Source organism: Rattus norvegicus, chromosome 13 (genome assembly GCF_021556685.1).
Source record: "Rattus norvegicus strain SHRSP/BbbUtx chromosome 13, alternate assembly SHRSP_T2T, whole genome shotgun sequence".
NCBI lineage: Eukaryota > Metazoa > Chordata > Mammalia > Rodentia > Muridae > Rattus > Rattus norvegicus.
This window is the reverse complement of record NC_141546.1, coordinates 2041694-2060077: the sequence shown is the minus strand read 5'-3', so window position 1 is coordinate 2060077 and position 18384 is coordinate 2041694. Positions and strand designations below refer to the sequence as shown.

Genomic DNA, 18384 nt, shown 5'->3' with positions numbered 1-18384 from the left:
ATAAGAGCAGAAGGAAAAACTCATGATCCCAACCGGAAGCTGGAGATAAACAGAGTAAGGTATCTGGAGTTTTGTTAGGGTCAGAAAATTTGGAAATAATCCACTAGGAAAACCAAATTTGAGAGAGAAAAATGTTGCTTTATTAAAAAATCATGGTGATATCAGCTGGGTTCTGTATCTAAGCTATGTCTGGATCCAAGCTATGTCTGTGGTAGTAGAAAGGTGCAGGTGTCAGCGAGGACAGATCACAGAACAGCCCTTTAAAGCATGAAAAAACATACAAAACAAAACAAAACAAATTTGGTGGTTTAGTGGCAATCTTATACATGTGTGTAGTATGTTCCCAACTCCTTTCCACACCTGACATCTTCAGTTGATTATTATTATTATTATTTTTGCCATCGGAAAATAATTTAATTCTGTACAGATGATTGGCAAACTTATCAGAGTAGGGTGTGGATGTACCCCCATATTTGAAGAAATGACAGGAGAAAAGTGCCAGCGACACGTGCCATTCAAGAGGTGACAGCGACCAGACACCAAGTAAATCACAAATTGTGACAGCTGTGGAAGGAATATAAATCAACACTTTTCCTCTGGGACAAGAAAAAGAAAAACAAAACAACAAATATCAGATCTGAGGAATGTTTTCTCTCCCAGCCATGGAATGGTATTTGTCCATGATGAATGCAGGGATGATTGGGAGTAGATGGTCCAGGCCCCTGCGGCGATATCACCTGCCACACCTGTTATGGTCCCATTTGTGCCTCAGTCAGGCCAGCAGCATTCAGGATTCATAAGCAGCTCCTGTAGTCACAGTCATCACAGGCCTCAGAAGAGGGGCTTTGAGCCCTGGTTTTCAAACTCAGACCATGCATCATTCAGCTCCATGAAGATCATCTTGGCAGACTGTTCATATGGCTGCCCTGTGGCACTACCAGCGCTGCACGGCAGTACTGCTTCTTCACCTGCTCTGGAGTCACCAGGTCAGCCATACTCACAGGTGTCCAGCGGCTCTCCCCATCCCACAAAACTGTGTGCAGAGTGGACAGCAGTGCACGAATATTCCTCTCTTTGCCTTCAATCCAGTCCAAAAGCTTCAATTTGAATGGGTCTGTATCTCCTGCAAGTTCCTTTTTCTGCATCTCTGCCATGGTCTTTGGCCCCTTCTTGTCAGACTTAGAGAAGCCTTGATTAGGCAGCAGATCTTCAAAATCATTTTCTGAGACCTTTGGCTTTTCGGCAAAGCTGGGCGCACAGACAGCTCTCTCTTCTTGGGCCCCAATCACACTAAAGTGAGACCTTAGTTGTTCAGAGGCTCTGGGGGCTGGCTTAGCCTGCGGGGGCCATGAGGTTCTAGGGTCTGTGGGATGAGTTGTCTGCCAGGAGCTGTTGCTTTTGTGAGTGGTGGCTGATGTGCCAATGAATCTCCCTGCAGGAAGTCCAGCAGGCAAGCCTTGGAGGCTAGAGCTGAGATCACTGAGATCAGCAAATGGTCCGGGTTCTGAGACTTCGTTTGGCTGGGGTTGGGGCCTGGAGGGGCTGGGTGACCTGCAGAAGAGAAGAGGGTACCTTCTGATACTGGAATGGAGGCCGGCCCAGGTATACCAGTTTCAGCCCACGTATCCCATCCTTCTAGCAGATCTGGGTGGCTGGATGAAGCAATCACCTTGTTGGGCTCTGCTGGCAGATCTCCCAGGTGCAGGAAGGCAGAGCTGCAGGATGGGGGTGGGCACTGTGTGTCGATGGGAAGGCAGTTGAGGAAGCTACAGAGTCAGAGTTGAGAAACTCATCAAAGAGATCAGGCTTGGAGCAGGGCTGGGTGTGCGAGTTAGATGACAGCAGGAACTGGTCAAATGGGTCCACAGTGTCAGGGACTTTTCCTTGCAGGTTGCTCTCTTCAGTTGATTATTACTTATCTAGTAACTCAGATCTCATATCTGATAAACCAAGACCAGCCAATCAGAGCATATTTAGATGTTACTGGGTTTCAGGGTTTACTGGGTGCTAACCCACAAAGCACAGGGCAAGATATTGTGGTCTAAGTTCATAAGGTTTAATCTGGGGCCAGAATCCAATTCTGGGAATTCAGCTTTTTCTGATAATTCAGCCCATGACAAGATAGGGTCTTTCCCTACGACAAGAAACTATATATGAGATGAGAGCTCAGAACCTAAAGTGTCCCTAACTGTTTAAAATAGCAACTCTCATGATAAACTAGGGTATCTGTACTGAATAGTTTTATGTCAACTTGAGATGAGCTAAAGTCAACAGAAAAAGGGACTTCCACTTAAGAGAATGCCTACATATAGGTTGAAATCAAGTCTTTAGTGCATTTCTTAGTAATTGATAGTGGAGGGCCCATTCATTTTAGCGAGGGAACTGCCAAATGTTGACAGCATCATCCCTGAGCCTAGCCTTTTAGGTTCTTTATGAAAATGGCTGAGCATGTGTGAGGAGCAAGCCAGTAAGCAGCACTCCTGTGTAGCCTTTACATCAGCTCTTATCTCCATGACCCTGCCCTGTTAAAGTTCCTATCCTGTGTTCCTTTGGTGAAGAGTAATATGGAAGTAAAGGTCAAATGAACCTTTGCATCCCCAAATTGTTTTGATCATGGTGTTTCATCACAGCAATATTAGGCCTAACTAAAAAAATCCCCTTTGATAAACATTCTAATCTCTTCTGAAGGTCATAGTCCTGATTGAATTTTTAATCTCTCAACAGGCTCTGTCTCTGATAAGTGGCTTGTCTCTTCTTTCTTTTTAAATCAAATTTATCTATTGTATATAAGCATACATACGCAACATACCACAGCACATATATGTTAGTCAGAAAACAACTTATGGAAATTGGTTCTACCTTTCACCATGTAATTCCTAAGGATGGAACTCTGTCATTATTCTTGACCAAGAAACACACTACCTGTTGAATCATCTAACCAGCCCTGAATGTCACCACTCATTGCTTTCATACTGAGGCCCAAATGTTGTATACATAACCCTAAGGACAAGCTATACCTTGCTTGCTATACTGTAGTACTGTAACACAAGAACATATACTCATTTTTGAGGCACAGGCTTAAAAGCATCTACATTTATCTTCATTCATTTGAATCCTCTTTTTCTCTCTCTAACCTCATATTGACATTCTAATTAAAGCATAATCTGTACCTACATAATTATCCAATATCTATGATGTCAAGTACAGTGGCAGACATTACTCAGGTTCTATGTCTGTGTAACCTGAGAGCTAACAAGGAAGATACAAATATATCCCAGGGCTTGGTGGATAACTAGTTTACCGAAATTAAGGATCCTAATGAGAGATCATGTCTCAAAAATAAAGGTAGGCAGCTCTTGAGAAACAAACAACATATAAGGTTGTTCTCTGTCTTCCACATGCTCCCCCCCCAAACAGACACACTAATTTGAGACCCAGTTTTATTAAGCTTGTCATACAGACCATCAATAAGTTCTCACATCTTCCAAACTTCATTTATTATCTTGATTTCTACATTACCATCAATAAGTTCTTTATGCATATAATCTTCAACACATTTCTTTTAAATGTCATCTCCTTGTTATTAGAGTCCTCTGGTGGTTAAAAAGAAAGATAATTCATTCAAGCTATAATAATAATAAAAAACAATGAATGTAGATACCTGGTGTGAGTTCTCGGACTTCTCAGTTCCCTTAATTGAATAATGGAAATCCTCTCACTTCTTGATTTAAATTATAACTGAAAGGATGAAGACCAGCCCTTGTGTTACTCTAGGATGCCTTACCTAGGTGCATGGGTCTTACTTTGCTCATTATCAGTGTGCCCATTAACTTTGATAGAATGTGTGATCTGTGACATTTCCCAGAACACTCTTAGACCTTAATTCAACTCATTTCCATTGCTTGGGACAAGGAAAAACAGACCCTATGTAATTTCTTGACTCTATACTTACAGAGAATCCATTTACTGAAAGGATGAAGATTAAGAGACCTTGAGTGTTTTCTTACTTCCAGAAATGCTTTATTATTGTTATATGCATTTTTAACAAGATTAAAGGTAAATAAGTTAAACAAAATAATGGGAGAAGACTGCATTCATCTGGCACTGATATAAAAGTAAGATCAAAGTTTACAAAAACACAGAGTAACTATATAATTTTGGTTTGATCATTACTATTGATTTCCAATTTGAAAGCATAAAAAAGACATTTCTCAAGGTATGTCTCCGGAGTATTTATTTGGATAATTGAGATAAATATTCTCATTGTTTTTAATGGACCCACATTATCCCTTGGCTGTAGTTCAGGCTTGAATAAAAAGTAAGTAATGAGCTCAAGTTAAATGTCAAACCTGCAGCAATCATTTATCTCCCTAATTTCTGGCTGTGCCTACAATGCAACTAGTGAACTGCCTCATGTGTCTCCTGCTATGCATTCCCAACTATCATGGACTGTCCTCTTAAATTCTGAGCCAAAATAAACCCTTCTTTCTCAAGTTGTTTTTGCTGGCTATTTTGTCACAACAATGAGAAAGTAAACTAACACAAATGGTTGACACTTATTAACATCGAGAAACCATTCTAGGAATAGTGTCAATGTTATCAATTTTGACTTAATGAGTTAAATTAATTACTGAAATTCTGCATGTTTTGTAAGTGACAGATTTAGATTCAGCAACAACAAGAACATCATCATCATCAACAACAAAAACAACAGCAAATTATATTTGTATTCTTAATCTATAAGTTTTACTCTTCAGATCACAACTAGAGATGCAACTTTGTATTCTCCATTTTACCAAAGCTTTTTTCTTGGAAATAAGATATCTAGAATGCCCAGTCATAAATGTAAATTAACGTAAACAATTTCAAATATATATATTGAATATGAAGTTTCATTTAGGTCACAGAAATGTGTATACATGCAGGTATAAACACATACACATACACACACAGAAACACATACACACATATACAAACACACACCCATATGGAAATAGAGATAGAGAGAAGAAAGAGAGAGAGAGACAGAGACAGAGTCAGAGTCAGAGACAGAGAGGCAGGAAACAAAAGAGAATTGTTATCAAGTTCAAAGATCCTTACTTCAGATCCCTAATGAAGAGTTAATCACAGTAAAATATTTCCTGAGTTTCTACCATGCATTGTAAATTGTTAAGTGAGAGCTATCCAGTGTTGCAACTAACATGCTATTATCATATAGGAGGTTATTGATGCTGGTGTTTACAAGTACTACTCAAATATTTGTGCTACCGTGAATCTTCTAACAAGTGCAAACAGGAAATGTAAGAACAATGGAACTGTGTTGATGGGATGGTCACATAAGAGTGGATAAAAAAAAGTTGTCTATTAATCTTTAACTGGAAATAAGGAATTGAAACTGAAATCAAAGTTTATGTCTAAATATATGTTAAACACTAGCACAGAGTAAATTTTGTCTAAAATCTAGTGAATGAACCAAGGCAAGAGAATCCTAATAACCTCCTATGTACCTAGGAGAGTGTAGAGGCCATTGAAAGAAGCAAGACATAAACATAGGCCATTTTGTAGAGAAATGTGGGCAATTGGACTAATATATAATGTAAGCAGCAAAAGAAACAGATAAACTATAAATCCTGCAGCCAGTTCCCTCATGTGCATGTGTGTACATGCTTGTATAATCAAGGAAGTGTGCTCATGCATATTTGTAATAAGTTGTGCATGCAAATGGAGAACAGAGATATAAATTGGGTTCCAATCAGATCAACTCTCACTGCTACCCCTCAGAGAAAGACACTAGCACTTGTCTTACCTGTGCGGACTCCCATGCTTGGCTTTTTGCCTGGGGATCCACATTTACCTGGAGAAACTGCACTTAGAACTTAATGTCTGTATGGCAGGCACCTAACCATCTGAACCATTTTCCCAGGTTCTTCAGGTAACTTCTTATATCGGAAAAAAAATATATATATACATATATATATATATATATATATATATATATATATATATATTCAATAACAGAAGTCCTTTCTATTGCCTTCTGTTGTGGATAAAATGTTTGTAGAAGACACTTCAGTTTAGAAGATTTAAGATTTGGAATGGAGCCCTAATTCTGTTACAGTTATCTACAGCGCCTGACTGACGCTGCCTTCTTTTTTTTTTTTTTTTTGGTTCTTTTTTTTCAGAGCTGGGGACCGAACCCAGGGCCTTGCGCTTCCTAGGTAAGCGCTCTACCACTGAGCTAAATCCCCAGCCCCCTGGAGCCCTAATTCTGTGCCTGTCCTGATGATACAGAACAGAAGGACTGCTTCTGGTCAAAGAAATAAGACTCTGAGAAGTTTTCAATGGAGATCATGAGAGGTAATTTTAGAGGAAAAAGAGACAAACAAATAGTATCTTGCAACATTTCTAAGGTAAACGAGTATTCATTGGGCTGGTGAAATGGCTCAGTGGTTAAAAGCAATGACTGCTCTTCCAGAGATCCTGTGTTCAATTTCCGCAACTACATCGTGGCTCACAACCATGTCTATCAGGATCTGTTACCCTTTTCTTGTATGTCTGAAGAAAGTGACAGTGTGTTCATATGAATAAACAAATCTAAATAATAAAAGGAAAGAAAAGAAAGTAAGAAAGAAAGAAAGAAAGAAAGAAAGGAAGAAAGAAAGGAAGGAAGGAAAAAAGTGTGAGTATTCATTGTCTAGGTCAATCAGATAGGAACAATCACGTTCTGCCTAGAAAGACAGTGGGAAGAACATGGACAAAATGGCTAAAAGGACTATCTTGAGCTGAGTGAAGAATCTACACTCATTTCCAGAGATCAGAGATCTGCAGGAAGAATGCAGAAAAGTACATTGCCTATATATAGCGATCCTCTTTTTAGAAATAAAATTAAATAAATTTTATTAAAAACCTTAAAGGGGCTGAGGAGATAGTGAAATTCTTGAATTGATAATATGAGGACCTGCCATCTAGTTCCAGAATCCAGAGAGGAAAGCCAGAAATAGGAATGATTGTTTAGTGGTAGAAAACTGCGCTAGTATGTACTAGGCCCTGGGCTCAATTACCAGGTTTGGAAAGAAAAGTAGAGCCTAATTTTAAATCAGTCCACAGAGTCAGGTATTGAAGGACATTAAAGGCTTTTGCCAGTCTTACACCCACCTGCCTCTGGTCAAGGCTAGACAAGCTTCCAGCTTCCAATCTTGGGTCAAAGCTAGGCCAAGTTCTATTCTCCACCCACAGGAACGTTTTTGAGTAAAATATCTCAGAATGTACTGATCTTCTGGAAAAGCCCAGGTATAGTTCATATGCTTATCATGATCTTCCCATGCTTGTTAGCCAATAGATTTAAAGGTCAATATGCATAGCCAATAAGTTTGAACTGTAACCTTGCAGATGTAACCTGTGCCCTTTAAAAGTATAAAAACTGCTTGTAATAGTCAATTTTTGCTGCTTTCTAGTCTCTTGCCTCGGGGACTGATTGAGGGTTGACGCAGATGTGCCAGAAAATAAACCTCTTGCTTTGCATCAATATGTGTTGTTGTCTTGAAGTAAGTTCCACTGACTGAGGTTTGGAGTTCTCATAGTATGTGTGTTTGGAATTGCAATGTTAAGAAGTTGGAGACAACCTGGTCCCTGAATCTGGCTAATAAGTCAAACCTAACTTACTTGTCAATTTCTAGTCTAGTGAGCACCTCAATTTCAAATATTATCACAAATATTATGCTTTGTACTCTTCATGGAGTTGCATATTGTACAGATTGTACTGTGTAGATTTATGTCAGGTCTGCCTTCTGCCCTGTCACTGAGGTGTGAGCATGGACATTGGGAGGGACCACACACGGATAGGGAAAACACAGCCTAAGAAGTGGTCGGCCGAAGCTGGGATTCCCTAACACCTAGGTTTCCAGTTTCAGTTAGAAAACCTGCATTAAGTTGTTGTGAACAGAATTGTGGAGGTTTAAGAGCCCGAGATGACAAAGGTTGGGACAAGGAACTGCCAAACTCATGGACATCCAGGCACAGGTTGGGACAGTGTCACGGTCCACAGGCTGAGGATTGAAACTAGCTTGGGTCTGAGGAACATGGGAGTTCTCCTTTAGCTCATAGGCAAAAGTCCTTAGGAATGATTGTCTGGGAGTCCAGAAAGGCTTTCTCCACACTCCCTATGATAGTTATTGATGAAAGAAGCAGTCCTTGACTCAAAACTGTTTACTAATTAATCACCATGGGAAATGGGTTCATATTACTTCCTGAGGATGGGCAGATATTAAATAACCTTTTCAGGGAGAAATGCCCATGAATGAAAGAATATTGGCTAAACCATCAGGGTCTCTAGGTACATCATTAGCAATTAGTAGGGAGAATTCTGTTTGAGGCTATGTGACCATGAATCATGTTTCCTTATGTGGGAAATGAGGCAGGTTTTCCAGGCTTGAAATTTGACAGAGATTAGGAAGCCACCTACTGTCTCAAGTGGGTGCCCATGTACATGGTACTCTTAATACACTCAACCTACCAAGTTTCCTGGAATGGTCTACTGTACCAACTATATGCCCTCTTACCTTCATGATGATAAACACAGAGTCAGATAGAACACAGACACCACAATCACATTGGTTGAAGACCTGAAGATTAGTGTACAACCATAGTTCAACAGGACATAGAGTAGGTATGGTCCAGAATAGTGTAATACTCCTTGAAGACAGAGCTCTGATTTATCCTTTTTGACATGACAGTCCTTTTGAACCTTCACTCTTCACTGCCTGCCATCACCATGAAGCACGTTTCTCCTATAAACTAATTGTAGTCCTCCCTCCATTTGTCCTTCCTATTGGCTCCTGAGTCCTATCTATTCCCTCCCCTTAAAAATCTTTTATTTCAATGGTCTAACTGATACAAACCTAAATAGAAGTGTAGGTAACTGTTTCAAATGGTTTCTAAAATTCCTGAAAAAATATTTGTGTTGTGCATAAAAGCAAGAAGAGTATGAAGTGGCATGCCCAGAGACAAGCATCACTTCTCTGGAAATCAAGATGAAAAATAATCTGGGAATAGACCAAGAAAGCACATAAAGAAAAAGCATAATAATATTACAAGTGAAATAAAGGTCAGTGGATCTTAAAATGTCAAGTGACAAAGTATAACCTTCCTTCAAGGTTATAGTTAGTGTAACTTAGCTGCTGCCAAGGTTTGAAAACTGTCTGGATTCATGTACATTTTTGGTCTCATGATGCCAGTTTAATAGCAATTTCTTCAAGTTTGTATTAATATCACTATAAATGTCAATCAGCATTTTAAGTCCCATATAAAATTTCAGATATATTATATATATTCTGAGCACAATAATTACACATTAGCACTAAAAATGTGCAGATTGTAAATGATCTTGCTTCTCTATATATTTAATACATTTTACTAAATATATGCGAGAGAAAAAATACAGGTCCCCACACACACACAGAGGAGTGGGGATGGAGAGAGTGAGAAGAACAACGCTAATAGAAAAAGGCACTGTCCTTGACTCCTATTTGGGTTCCATGAGGCCTCTCGTTGGGAAAAAAACTTGCTATACAAACAAGCATAAGACCTGAGTTCAGGTCCTCTGTACCCATGCAAAAATTCGGGTATTATAATACACATCTATGACTTCAGTGCTGAAACAGGGAGCTAGGAGGAGCCCTGAAGTTCTGTAGCCAGCTACTCTCGGAAATTGAGTAAGCTCCAATACAGTGAGAGATTCTACCTCAATAAGAAATGTACAGAGCTATAGAAGACAACCTATGACTTTTATACACATAAAAAAATGTGTAAAATAAAATTTTCCATGTGTAAAATAAAATCTTCCATGTCCTAGTGTTGTAATTTGAAAATGAAATTCTACCATAAGCTCACCTTCTTGAAAACTCTGTTCATAATTGATGGTAGTGGTAGGTGCCTACTAGAATCTGTAGAAGCTAGAGGTTGGCTACATGAAAGAATGACTTTGTGTTGGACTTACGCTTGATTGTCCACTCTTCCTTTCTGTTCATTCTCTGCTACATATTTTGCAACTATTTTTAGTTTTAATTGGTAGTTTTCTTGCTGTAGGATTTGGTATACAGCCCGTTGATTTTTCTTAGTTATCACTGTTCTGATCTCAGTAATGAGAAAAATGTGTGTTCGGTGACCTAAATGATACTTCTGAAGTCGCACAGTAATTGAGGGGCACAAACAAGATTTTAAATAAATATTTTCTACTTCTCAAATGCAAGCTGTTCCTGATACATATACAGGACTGCTGGATGTCAGTAAATTAATGTTGATTATCTCTGATTTGAGATGAACAATTTCAGTCTTTATAATAAACAACGTAATGTATACTGTATAAATATTTTACATTTTTCTTCCATGTCCTAGTGTTGTAATTTGAAAATGAAATTCTACCATAAGCTCACCTACTTGAAAACTCTGTTCATAATTGATGGTAGTGGTAGGTGCCTACTAGAATCTGTAGAAGCTAGAGGTTGGCTACATGAAAGAATGACTTTGTGTTGGACTTATGCTTGATTGTCCACTCTTCCTTTCTGTTCATTCTCTGCTTTCTCTCAGCAGATACAGCTTGACAACCATTCTCTCAGCAGACACAGCTTGACAACCATCTCATCTTCATACAATCCTTTCCCACTATAATATACCGCATTCTTTAAATTGTGAGCCAAAAAAGCTTTCCACCTTTAAGGTGCTTCTTGTTGTGCACCAAGAAAAATGGTCAAACTTTCAAGCCCTTTAAGAAAGAAAGTTAATTCAATACATGTGGACATTTTTTTTCCTACAAAACTGACAGGTGGGCTTATAGATCTGCAATGATGAGAATTTCTAAAATTCTTACATACTAATTCAATTCATTTTTTTTCTCATTGACCTCTGTTCACGTCCCTGTGTTGAACTCAGAAGAATGTGGAAAAATAAAAGTAGAGTTCTTTCTCAAATGACTGAAATGCTGACTACTTCCCACGACTGCTCAGCTAGAGATGTGGCAAGTATAAGAAAAAAAGAACAAGATCTTCCTGGTTGCTGCCGCCACAGAGAGCTCGTGGGCAGCACCCCGCAAGCAAACTTGAGCCTTGGGACCACAGTTAAGACCAACTTTTCTGCTGCAAGTGACCTGTCCGGTGAACTCAAGACACAGGCCCACAGGAACAGCTGAAGACCTGTAGAGAGGAAAAACTACACGCTCGAAAGCAGAACACTCTGTCCCCATAACAGGCTGAAAGAAAACAGGAAAACAGGTCTACAGCACTCCTGACACACAGGCTTATAGCACAGTCTAGCCACGGTCAGAAATAGCAGAAGAAAGTAACACTAGAGATAATCTGATGGCGTGAGGCAATCGCAGGAACCACGGGAAGCAACAGAAACCAAGACTACATGGCATCATCAGAGCCCAATACGCACATCAAAACAAACATGGAATATCCAAACACACCAGAAAAGCAAGATCTAGTTTCAAAATCATATTTGATCATGATGCTGGAGGATTTCAAGAAAGATGTAAAGAACTCCCTTAGAGAACCTGTAGAAGCCTAAAGAGAGGAATCGCAAAAATCCATGAAAGAATTCCAGGAAAACATAAATAAAAAAGTAGAAGCCCATTGAGAGGAGTCACAAAAATCCCTGAAAGGATTCCAGGAAAACACAATCAAACAGTTGAAGGAATTAAAAATGGAAATAGATGCAAACAAGAAAGAACACATGGAAACAACCCTGGATATAGAAAACCAAAAGAAGAGACAAGGAGCTGTAGACACAAGCTTCACCAACAGAATACAAGAGATGGAAGAGAGAATCTCAGGAGCAGAAGACTCCATAGAAATCATTGATGCAACTGTCAAAGATAATGTAAAGCGGAGAAAGCTACAGCTCCAAAACATACAGGAAATCCAGGACACAATGAGAAGATCAAACCTAAGGATAATAGGTATAGAAGAGAGTGAAGACTCCCAGCTCAAAGGACCAGTAAATATCTTCAACAAAATCATAGAAGAAAACATCCCTAACCTAAAAAAAGAGATACCCATAGGCATACAAGAAGCCTACAGAACTCCAAATAGATTGGACCAGAAAAGAAACACCTCCCAACACATAGTAGTCAAAACACCAAACACACAAAATAAAGCAAGAATATTAAAAGCAGTAAGGGAAAAAGGTCAAGTAACGTATAAAGGCAGACCTATCAGAATCACACCAGACTTTTCGCCAGAAACTATGAAGGCCAGAAGATCGTGGACTGATGTCATATAGACCTTAAGAGACCACAAATGCCAGCACAGGTTACTGTATCCAGCAAAACTCTCAATTAACATAGATGGAGAAAACAAGATATTCCATGACAAAAACATATTTACACAATATCTTTCTACAGATAAGCACTAAAAAGGATAATAAATGGTAAAATCCAACATAAGGAAACAAGTAATACCCTAGAAGAAGCAAGAAGCTAATCGTCTTGGCAACAAAACAATGAGAAGAAAAGCACAGAAACATAACCTCACATCCAAATATGAATATAACGGGAAGCAATAATCACTATTCCTTAATATCTATCAACATCAATGGCCTCAACTCCCCAATAAAAGACATAGATTAACAAACTGAATACGCAACGAGGACCCTGCATTCTGCTGCCTACAGGAAACACACCTCAGAGACAAAGACCGACACTACCTCAGAGTGAAAGGCTGGAAAACAACTTTCCAAGCAAATGGTCGGAAGAAGCAAGCTGGAGATATCAATAATATCAAATAATATCAAATAAATTGAATTTTCAACTAAAAGTCATCAAAAAAGATAAGGAAGGACACTTCATATTCATCAAAGGAAAAATCCACCAAGATGAACTCTCAATCCTAAATATATATGCCCCAAATACAAGGGCACCTACATACATAAAAGAAACCTTACTAAAGCTCAAAACACACATTGCACCTCACACAGTAATAGAAGGAGATTTCAACACCCCACTCTCATTATGGACAGATCATGGAAACAGAAATTAAACAGAGACGTAGAGAGACTATGAGAAGTCATGTACCATATGGACTTAACGGATATTTATAGAACATTCTATGCTAAAACAAAAAGATATACCTTCTTCTCAGCTCCTCATGGTACTTTCTCCAAAATTGACCATATAATTGGATAAAAAAAGGGCCTCAACAGGTACAGAAAGATAGAAATAAGCCCATGCGTGCTATCAGACCACCACGGCCTAAAACTGGTCTTCAATAACAAAAAGGGAAGAATGCCCACATATACGTGGAAATTGAACAATGCTCTACTCAATGATAACCTGGTCAAGGAAGAAATAAAGAAAGAAATTAAAAACTTTTTAGAATTTAATGAAAATGAAGGTACAACATACCCAAACTTATGGGACACAATGAAAGCTGTGCTAAGAGGAAAACTCATAGCGCTGAGTGCCTGCAGAAAGAAACAGGAAAGAGCATATGTCAGCAGCTTGACAGCACACCTAAAAGCTCTAGAGCAAAAAGAAGCAAATACACCCAGGAGGAGTAGAAGGCAGGAAATAATCAAACTCAGAGCTGAAATCAACCAAGTAGAAAAAAAAAAAAGAACCATAGAAAGAATCAACAGAACCAAAAGTTGGTTCTTTGAGTAAATCAACAAGGTAGATAAACCCTTAGCCAGACTAACGAGAGGACCCAGAGAGTGTGTCCAAATTAACAAAATCAGAAATGAAAAGGGAGACATAACTACATATTCAGAGGAAATTCAAAAAATCATCAGATCTTACTATAAAAGCAATATTCAACAAAACTTGAAAATCTACAGGAAATGGACAATTTCCTAGAAAAATATCAGGTACCGAAGTTAAATCAGGAACAGATAAACCAGTTAAACAACCCCATAACTCCTAAGGAAATAGAAGCAGTCATTAAAGGTCTCCAAACCAAAAGGAGCCCAGGTCCACACGGTTTTAGTGCAGAATTCTATCAGACCTTCATAGAAGACCTCATACCAATATTATCCAAACTATTCCACAAAATTGAAACAGATGGAGAACTACCGAATTCCTTCTATGAAGCCACAATTACTCTTATACCTAAACCACACAAAGATCCAACACAGAAAGAGAACTTCAGACCAATTTCCCTTATGAATATCGACGCAAAAATACTCAGTAAAATTCTGGCAATCCGAATCCAAGAGCACATCAAAACAATCATCCACCATGATCAAGTGGGCTTCATCCCAGGCATGCAGGGATGGTTTAATATACAGAAAACCATCAACGTGATCCATTATCTAAAGAAACTGAAAGAACAAAAACACATGATCATTTCATTAGATGCTGAGAAAGCATTTGACAAAATTCAACACCCCTTCATGATAAAAGTCCTGGAAAGAATAGGAATTCAAGGCCCATACCTAAACATAGTAAAAGCCATATACAGCAAACCAGTTGCTAACATTAAACTAAATGGAGAGAATCTTGAAGCAATACCACTAAAATCAGGGACTAGACAAGGTTGCCCACTCTCTCCCTACTTATTCAATAGAGTTCTTAAATTTTAGCCAGAGCAATCAGACAACAAAAGGAGGTCAAGGGGATACAGATCGGAAAAGAAGAAGACAAAATATCACAATTTGCAGATGATATGATAGTTTATTTAAGTGATCCCAAAAGTTCCACCAGAGAACTACTAAAGCTGCTAAACAACTTCAGCAAAGTGGCTGGATATAAAATTAACTCAAATAAATCAGTAGCCTTCCTCTACACAAAAGAGAAGCAAGCCGAGAAAGAAATTAGGGAAACGACACCCTTCGTAATAGACCCAAATTATATAAAGTACCTTGGTGTGACTTTAACCAAGCAAGTAAAAGATTTGTATAATAAGAACTTCAGGACACTGAAGAAAGAAATTGAAGAAGACCTCAGAAGATGGAAAGATCTCCCATGCTCATGGATTGGCAGGATTAATATAGTAAAAATGGCCGTTTTACCAAAGCGATCTACAGATTCAAGGCAATCCGCATCAAAATACCATTCCAATTCTTCAAAGATTTAGACAGAATAATTTGCAAATTCATCTGGAATCACAAAAAACCCAAGATAGCTAAAACTATCCTAAACAATAAATGGACTTCAGGGGGAATCACTATCCCTGAACTCAAGCAGTATTACAGAGCAATAGTCATAAAAACTGCATGGTATTGGTTCAGAGACAGACAGATAGACCAATGCAATAGAATTGAAGACCCAGAAATGAAGCCACACACATATGATCACTTGATTTTGACAAAGGAGCCAAAACCATCCAATGGAAAAAAGATAGCATTTTCAGCAAATGGTGCTTTTTTCAACTGGAGGTCAACATGTAGAAGAATGCAGATTGATCCATGCTTATCACCCTGTACAAAGCTTAAGTCCAAGTGGATCAAGGACCTCCACATCAAGCCAGACACACTCAAACTAATAGAAGAAAACTAGGGAAGCATCTGGAACACATGGGCACTGGAAAAAATTTCCTGAACAAAACACCAATGGCTTATGCTCTAAGATCAAGAATCGATAAATGGGATCTCATAAAACTGCAAAGCTTCTGTAAGGCAAAGGACTGTGGTTAGGACAAAACGGCAACCAACAGTTTGGGAAAAGATCTTTACCAATCCTACAACAGACAGAGGACTTATATCCAAAATATACAAAGTACTCAAGAAGTTAGACCGCAGGGAGACAAATACCCCTACTAAAAAATGGGGTTCAGAGCTAAACAAACAATACACAGCTGAGGAATGCCAAATGGCTGAGAAACACCTAAAGAAATGTTCAACATCTTTAGTCATAAGGGAAATGCAAATTAAAACAACCCTGAGATTTCACCTCCCGCCAGTCAGAATGGGTAAGATCAAAAACTCAGGTGACAGCAAATGCTGGTGAGGATGCGGAGAAAGAGGAACACCCCTCCATTGTTGGTGGGGTTGCAGACTGGTACAACCATTCTGGAAATCAGTCTGGAGGTTCCTCAGAAAATTGGATATTGAACTGCCTGAGGATCCAGCTATACCTCTCTTGGGCATATACCCCAAAGATGTCCCAAAATATAAAATTCCTGCTTCAGAGCTTTAAATGCTGTACATTCCTCTCAATAATCGAGACCTTGACAACAGAAGCTTGCTTGGTCTCCATCTTTTCTCCCCTCCCTTGACCCTCAGGTAGAGCCTCTTCTGGGCCCTGAATAACTGGACCTGCTGGACGGGTCAAGTGGCACCTGAACAGGGACCCGAAGCACGGCCAACTACCGGAAGACGGAGAAAGGAGATCCTCGGAAAAACTGAGAACTCTTCAGGGCGCATCGCTTGTGCTTCTCTGGAGAGGAAGTAAGACAGGGCCCCAAAATACTTGACGTCCCATTGTCGGGGGTAAGGTATTGTCTAAGGAAGCTTGTTTCATAGGAGAAATCAGGCACTCACTCAGAGAGAGAGGAATAAAAGTTAAGAAAAAAGATCTCATTAATCTTTTTTTTTTTTTATCTTTTTGTCAGAAACTTGTCCTTGGTTTATTACTGAAGGAACAGAAATTAGCTCCTATAGTTGGGACAAGGTTGGAAAGTGTTGAAATGACTTATTGTAAGAAAAAGGATCCCAGGTGGTTCTGATTCAGGAAATAACGTCTGTGTCTTTGTGTCTTTGTGTTTTGTCCCGGCTAATCTCTGGGTCTCTATTTGCTACTCTGGGTCTGTATTTGCTTGTGAGTTCTGGAGTTCTGGTTTTGCAGTTGCTCCCATCTCGGGCTGAGAGTGAGGCTCATGTCTCAGGAGAGACGCAAATGTGAGCGGTAGATGTGCCAGGTGCTCACTGATTGTGCTGCCCTGGGAGATGTATCAGGAGGTGAGAAGGGACACAGGGATGCCTGGGAGATTTCTGTCTGGGTGCCAGTGAGGATTTGGTGATTCTCATGGATTGGAGAAAAGACCTGCCTTTCTGGCCGTCTGTATTTCCAGAGTGGTCTTTGTGTGTCTTAGGTCTTAGTTTTGTGTTACTCGTGACTTTGACAATGTTTTGTTTTGGTGCGCACTTTTCTTTTTTTTTTTTTTGTCTGTTAATCTTTTGATTTTCTCTCTGTGTGACTGAATGCTATTTGCCCTCTTCGCTGGACCTCTATTTTATGGACTCTCTTCTTGTTTTCTCACCATCCCACTTGAGATGCTTGTTAGTAGCTCTTACAGGAAATCTATAATGCTTACTTGAGGAATGTGCTTTAGAAACAAGAATTTCTTGTTTGCCCTAGGTTCCTTCAGGATAGGTGTGGGGATAGACTTGATTTCTATTGCAAATAATGTAACATTGCATATGATAGTACTCCTAACACTTCTTGGGACTGTGCCTCAGGGATCACAACCTGTATAAGTTTAGAAGTTCTAAAACGCAATCATGATCTTTGTGTGTAGGTTCAGATAGTGTCCAGATTGGAATCCTGATGCTTAAGACTTATTAAGACACAAAAGAGAGTTGAAAATTACTTAGGCCTATCTGAAGGTGCTGCAAGGGCACCTACAAGGACATTTGCTGTTGCCCTGCAACACAAGGCTTATGGAGAATTCAGAAATGCCATTGATATAGAAAGAGTAAAAAAGACTTGTTAGCTGACCTCCAAGAATCCCTAACCCCCCTCTCAGAGATAGTCCTTCAGAATAAAAGAAGATTAATTAGACCTGATATTCCTTAAAGAAGGAGGTCTGTGTGCTACACTAAAAGAAAAAATGTTGCTTCTATGTAGACCATTCAGTAGTAATTTAAGACTCTGTGAGTAAACTTTAAAAAAGGTTAGACAAAAGACAGAGAGACAGAGACCATCAGGGATGGTTCGAGATCTGGTATCGTAGATCTCCTTGGATGACTACTCTGATATCTTCCCTTATGGGACCCTTCTTAATTTTGCTTTTGTTTCTGATTATAAGTCCATATGTGTTAAATAAGCTAGTTACTGTCATGAGAGAAAGAGTATGTGCTGTTCAGATTTTGATGTTATGTCAGCAATTTCATGTTTTAATTTAGTTGTATGATTAGAACTAGCCACTAGAAGAAGTGGGGAATGAAAGGTAGAAGTTTTAAGGTTGCCTCACCCACTAGACAAATGTTCTGAGTAGAAAAAAAAAAAAAGAAAAGAAAAAGAAAAAAAAAACTGGTTAGGCCCTGGAATTTTATGTTGCAGGAAGCTTCTCCTAGGACCATAGAATGGGTAATTTACATCAGCCGGTTCAACAACTCTCTCCCAGGAAGTATCTGACCATAAAGTTAGACTAAAATCTTAGAGAACAATTTTGAGAAGCAGGAAGCTTCTCCCAGGAACTAGCAGACCATAAAGTTAATCTTGAGAAACAGGCA

General features: G+C 39.1%; 1 pseudogene; it reads right to left on the bottom strand.

The window, feature by feature from the left end:
- Positions 1–317: 317 nt before the first annotated feature.
- Positions 318–18384, bottom strand: part of LOC148001512 (cyclin-G-associated kinase pseudogene) — a 44002-nt pseudogene continuing 25935 nt past the window's right edge.